This window comes from Tamandua tetradactyla, chromosome 11 (genome assembly GCF_023851605.1).
Source record: "Tamandua tetradactyla isolate mTamTet1 chromosome 11, mTamTet1.pri, whole genome shotgun sequence".
NCBI classification, from domain to species: domain Eukaryota; kingdom Metazoa; phylum Chordata; class Mammalia; order Pilosa; family Myrmecophagidae; genus Tamandua; species Tamandua tetradactyla.
Window position 1 is genome coordinate 86,962,918 of NC_135337.1, and position 6,977 is coordinate 86,969,894.

Genomic DNA, 6,977 nt, shown 5'->3' on the forward strand with positions numbered 1-6,977 from the left:
CAGTTAAGGGGCGGGCCGCGGTGGCTCAGCGGGCAAGAGTGCTTGCCTGCCGTGCCGGAGGACCCCGGTTCGATTCCCGGCCCCAGCCCATGTAAAAAACAAACAAACAAACAAAATATAATAAAACAAGAAAATGTTTAAAAATGTTTCCCTTTCTTCCTTCCTTCCTTCCTTCTCTGTCTTTCCTTCCTTTCCTCCCTCTCTCTTTAAAAAAAAAAAAAAAAAAAAAAAAATCAGTTAAGCAAAAATAAATCTAAGCAACTCTTCTCAGAGGAAAATTCTCTAAGCTGTCTCTTGGTGTTCTTCTCGCGCCGACGACCCTCCACACCTTCAAGCCCATTCCCTCTGCTGCGGCTGGACCGCGGCAGTATTATATATATATCATATCTGATTTTCCTTCTTTCTACACTCTTCTCCATACCTCTCTCTTCTGTCTTTTTGTATCTGACTCTAGTGCTTCCTTTAGTATTTCTTGCAGAGCTAGTCTCTTGGTCACAAATTCTCTCAGTGAATTTTTGTCTGAGAATGTTTTAATTTCTCCCTCATTTTTGAAGGATAATTTTGCTGGATATAGGAGTCTTGGTTGGCAGTTTTTCTCTTTTAGTAATTTAAATATACCATCCCACTGTCTTCTAGCCTCCATGGTTTCTGCTGAGAAATCTACACATAGTCTTATTGGGTTTCCCTTGTATGTGACGGATTGTTTTTCTCTTGCTGCTTTCAAGATCCTCTCTTTTTCTTTGACCTCTGACATTCTAACTAGTAAGTGTCTTGGAGAACGCCTATTTGGGTCTAATCTCTTTGGGGTGCGCTGCACTTCTTGGATCTGTAATTTTAGGTCTTTCATAAGAGTTGGGAAATTTTCAGTGATAATTTCTTCCATTAGTTTTTCTCCTCCTTTTCCCTTCTCTTCTCCTTCTGGGACACCCACAACACGTATATTTGTGTGCTTCATATTGTCCTTGAGTTCCCTGATACCCTGTTCAAATTTTTCCATTCTTTTCCCGATATTTTCTGTTTCTTTTTGGAATTCAGATGTTCCATCCTCCAAATCACTAATGCTATCTTCTGTCTCTTTAAATCTATCATTGTAGGTATCCATTGTTTTTTCCATCTTTTCTACTTTATCCTTCACTTCCATGAGTTTTGTGATTTGTTTTTTCAGTTTTTCTATTTCTTCTTTATGTTCAGCCCATGTCCTCTTTATGTCCTCCCTCAATTTATCGATTTCATTTTTGAAGAGGTTTTCCATTCCTGTTCATATATTCAGCATTAGTTGTCTCAGCTCTTGTATCTCATTTGAACTATTGGTTTGTTCCTTTGACTGGGCCATGTTCCAAATCTTCTGAGCGTGGACAGTTATCTTCTGCTGCTGGCATCTGGGCATTTAGTCAGATTTCCCTGGGTGTCAGTCCCAACAAGGTTGTAAGATTTTTCTGTGAAATCTCTGGGTTCTGTTTTTCTTATCCTGCCCAGTAGGTTGCGCTCGTGGCACACGTTTGTCTGTGGGTCCCACCAGTAAAAGGTGCTGTGGGTCCTTTAACTTTGGAAAACTCTCGCTGTCTGGGAGGTTCGCTAGCCGAAGCGGCTTGGAAAAGTGCCAGCCGGCCCGGGGTCCAAACGTGGGGAGGGTCGCTGGCCGCTGCAGCCCAGGAAAGCGCCCATCCAAATTTCTTAGTTGGCCTGGGGCACCAAGCATGGCGGGAGGTTGCCAGCCACAGCGGCCCGCCTGGGGAGTGCACGTTCTCGGGGAGTCACGGGTTTGGATGGGGCCCCCCCATCACTGTTCTCTGTGGCCTGGGGATTTCCGATCCAATTCTCTCAGTTGGTCCGGGGGGGGCCGCGCATGTTGTGGGCACCAGCCACTGCGGTTTGAGGGTACCGCCTATCCAATTCTCCCAGCCGGCCTGGGAAGGTGGAAGGGAGTGACTCCGGCCGCTTGCCCCCCACCCGGTGAAGCCCGCACCCCTCGGCGATCTCACCAGAATGAGTTCTCTCAGCCAGCCAGCCATTCCAGGATGGAGTACACTGTCTTTTTTATCTCTGTCGTGGCTTTGGGAGCTGTTCTGTATCGTTTCTACTCTCCTAGTAGCTGTCCTGGAGTAGAAACTAAGATTCGCGCGTCTTACTAAGCCGCCATCTTCTCAGGAAGCCGATCCCTTTTATAAATTTTATATTTACTAGTGTTCCCTGTTGAATTTGTTTCTCTACAGAACCCTTACTAATATATGGTATTTCCTGGAAATGGGATTCTTCTTCACATCAAATGGCTTTCTTGGAAAAATAAAAAGGCAGCCTACACAATGCGAGACAGTACTTGGAAATGGCATATCAGATAAAGGTTTATTGTCTAGAATATATGAAGAGATACTACAATTCAACAGCACAAATACAAACAACCTAGTTTAAAATTTGACAAAAACATAGACACTTATCCAGGAGGAATACATATGGCTCCAAATCATATGAAACTATGTTCAACATCACTAGCAATTAGGGAAATTTAAATCAAAACTATACTCAAATATCATCTCACACATACTACAATGGCCATGTAAGAGACCTGGGTTCAATTCCCAGACCATGCACCCCCACCCAAAAAAAAGATGACAAGTACTGGAGAGAGATTGTATAATATATGGTTTTTACAATGTGAGGAATGATAGTGAAAACCTTGTGACTGACACTACCTTTATCCATTGTATGGACAGGTGAGTAAGATCATAAAGACAAAAATGAATGAGAAGTGGGAAAAGGGTGAGGGATGTTTTGGATGTTTTTTTTACTTTTATTTCTATTGTTTATGGAGTAATAAAATGTGCAAAAATAGGTGTGATGATCAATGCACAGCTATACGATGATACCAGGAACACTGATTGTATGTCTTGGATGAAAATATGGTATGTGAATATATCACAATGAAATTGTATTTAAAATAGACAAGCTTAATGATTCAAGTGCAGGAGAAAATATGGAGAGACACTGTTGGATGGAAAATAGAATGGTTCAGCCCCTCTGGAGGGCAGTGTAAGGCATGCAACAAGATGAGTGAAACTTGAGGACATAATGTTGAGTGAAATAAACCAGTAGTGAAAGGACAAATATTCTGTGGTATCTGTCCAGGTTTGAAAGGATTATGTACCCTAGAAAAGCCATGTTTTAATCCTGATCCATCTCATGGAGGCAACCACTTCTTTTAATTCCTGAATAGAGAGTGAGATCTTATTTTTCTGTACAGATTAACATAATACCCTTATACATTCTATAGTATTTTGGGCAGAAAAATAAAAAGGAGTTTGTAAAGTCCTTTTGAGAGGCTGGGAGTAATGTTGAAGTATTAATCTTCCCCCATATGGGAAATTACCAAATTATCTCAATCTTAAGGCAGGTCCTTATGAAAGCTGTTTCTGCAATGGTGATGCTAAGCCTACTTATACTTATGCCTAAGTGTTGCCCTCAGAGAATGACTTTTGTTGCTCTGATGTGGCCTCTCTTTCAGAAAAACTCTGCAAAAAACTCACTTTGCTCCCCACAATTGGAGTATGATTCTAATGGGTGTGTCTTCCCAGAAACATAGGATATGACTCCCAGGGATGAGCCTGGCCCTGTGATCATGGGTTTGGAAAGACCTTGTTGACCAAAATGAGGAAAAGAAATGAGGCAAAATTCAGTTTCAGTGGTCAAGAGATTTCAAATAGAGTTGAGTAGTCCTGTTGGAGGTTACTCTTATGCAGACATCAGCCAGATATTATATAATCCCACAGGATGCCAACCCACCACCAAAACTATTCCTTAAAATCCTGAGGGAAACACAGTATTCTAATAATCTATAAAAGTTTTTCTCATTAACTTTATTTTATTCAGAAACCATAGGACTCCAAATTATTGCTATCCAAATTAAGCTTGAAACCCAAAGGTAAGAGTTTCTCAAAGGACGTCAACCAGTTTCTTTCCTTATTCCAGCATGAAAGCAAAATGGTCATTGCTAGATTTCCGTGAAGACTGAGAGAATGGTCAAATGAGAGAGGGAGTTGTCACTGGAAATAAGAGTTTAACAAATGACTGTGACTACTGACTCATATAGATAGGTCACAAGTTTTTATTTTCTTGTTCTTTAGAATACCCAGAAGGAAATACCTGAACATGCTGTAATCCATTAGCCTTGATATTTGATAAGGATGGCATTATTATAGAGCTTTCATCATGTGACCATTTGAGTATAAACCCTTGTGACTGACACTCTCTCTATCCAGGGTAGATAAGAATTAAAATAAAGACATGTATAAAAACTATAATAATGGTAGATTGGGAATATGGGGGGAAATACCCATATGTAAACTATGGACAGTCATTAGAGTACTATTTTGATAATTTTTCATCAACTGTTAAAACTGTTAGCTACTGTCAATAAAGAAGTAGACTTACAAAAAATATTATCATCCATTGCAACAAACTCTCCACAGCCATGCACATGTTGATGGTGGGGTTGTGTATGTGAATCTACATTTTATGCATGAGTTTCCTTAAACCACAACTTCTAATAAAATAAAAACATCAAATAGAGCATCAACAGCTGAAATATACATTTATCAAAATTTAAAATTTTCCTGAAGTGAAACTCAAAGAAATTTGGTTGCAATAGGAACCAAAGTGGAATACAGAAAAAGACATTAGACAATAAAACAAATTTATGTTTGTAGATTTTCCCTATTTCCTGTAGCTATTGCAGGTAAAGCATTCCCTGTCATACTTTTTCCTACAGCGCAACTGACATCCTCTGGCTAATACAAGTGATTCTTTTATCCACTGACTCTGTTTCCTACCCAAGGTAACAGATAAAAACAAAATATCTGCAATCTGAAATTCAAGGAGATGAAACATAAATAATCTGAGTTTGCTCGATTTATCTCAGAGCTTCATGGTTGCATTCAATACTTCTGAGGAAGGTGATCTGAAATTGAAGGAAAATGTGAATATTTTCACAGGTAGAAAACCATTAGGAGATACTTTCCAAGGCCCTCTCATCCAATATTGGAACTCGGTCATTTGTTTCTCTTTGGAACACAGCTTTTGGCAAGGGTGGAATGATTCATTCCTCTTATATATCACATACATGGCCTTTGACACTGACTACATGAGGGTTCTGTTTCTGTTTTCTTCTGTGTATGAATTTAAATCCTGTTCTCTATTTCTGATACTGTTTATTCTGACTTTTCCTACTCTTGACAATTAATCTTTCAACAGAAAGCATGCATCTATTTGTACATCTTAAATTTTGCATGGAAAGGTCCTGGTAAATAATTATTGGATGTATCCAACGAAATACTATTGAACAGAGCATACTGACTCTAAAGGAGTCTTTTGTTCTTTCTAAATAACATAACACTGACAGTTTGAAGACAAGAATTAAATCCCCTACATCTGCTGGAAAAATAGTAGTACTTTCGTCTTTAAAATGGTGTTTATCTCTCAACCTGATTCCTGAAAAATTATTTTGCAGATATATAAATTTTATTGACCCTTCAACATTTTCTTTCAAATGAATCCCAACACTGCAGTTCTTTCACCAATAGCACATAATTTGATTATTTTTCCTTGTATCTGTGTATAGATTCTTCAAGAATAAAATTTAATTTTCTGTGAGAAAAAATCTATTACCTCAGTTCAAATTTAATCATAACTGTTATTACATAATTTAACAGTTCAGGAGAAGAATAAAGTTGTACTAACAATCCCAGGAATATTTTTCATCTGAGAAATAATTGGAGTTGCTGGAATTGTAACAGAAGCAAAGCTTGAAGATTTGGTGTATATGGAAGAATAGTAAGTTTTCCATTATTTTCACTTAGGACATGCTCTGCAAAATGTCTTTTATTCAGAACATGTCTATGAGCTGGGTGTATTGGAAAGAAAACAGGAAGTCTTTTGAAATTTTGAAGGAGATAGAGTGGCCCTTCCTCATGAAGTGCACTCAAGTCTAAGTAAGTTTGGCGTCCTGCATGGTGTCTACATGATATGGTGTGAAATGGATGAGATCCACTGTCCCTTAACAGGCATTTCTCCCTCCCTCCACTTTTGGATCCTGTGCTGGAGAGGATGGTGAACTAGCAGGTGCATATGTAATCAATACTTATGGGAAGAGCTCCTTACTACCTGAATTGCAGAAAATGTTGCATTTGCCGATCTAACACTTTAGTGGAGTCTTCTTGATTATACAGTGTTCCTGATGAGAGCAGAAGTATGGCATTTCATGGCTGGACTCTTTTCTAGTGGCTTTGTTTTTTTTCAGGTTTTTCTACTTGAAAGACATACCTCTAGCTTTTTCAAAGATATTGAGGGTATATGCCTACAAAATTCCTTCACAGATTTTTTAGAGATCGTTTTGGAAAGAGAATTCTTCTTAAGGAAAAGGAGTAATGCAAGTAAATCATTAGATACAGGAACTGACTGTAAATGCGTGGATCTCCCTGGATTAGATTCTGGGAATTGATACATGAACATGTTGGAAGTGAGACCACAATGATGCTGTGTATTTTGTGTAACTACATACAACTAGTGCATGTTTAGCAATAGCAAAGTATGATTCACAATATGTTGTTTATACTCAGTCCTAAAGAAAGTGTTTATCAAAGACTTTTGGAAAACTGTCTGCTTTGTGTGATAAAATATTTTATTAAGAATTCAAACTCAATGAATGTGGAGTAAGGTGGGTCTTTTATTTGCCCTGGAGAGACATCATAAAATGACAAACTGAGAATTTTAAACCTCAGATTATGACACAATCAAATCCAAGAAATTTGCAGCTCTACATCAATCAACTCTCTTTTTTCTGTAAATTACATTTCTGATGTGGGTATAACTAAAACAAAGTCTGATCCCTGTGTTAATATATTGCAATATAAATGATTCACAACTCTGCAAAAGATATAAAGTGAATTAAATAAATGGTCACATCTTTTTTCCTTAATTGGACATTA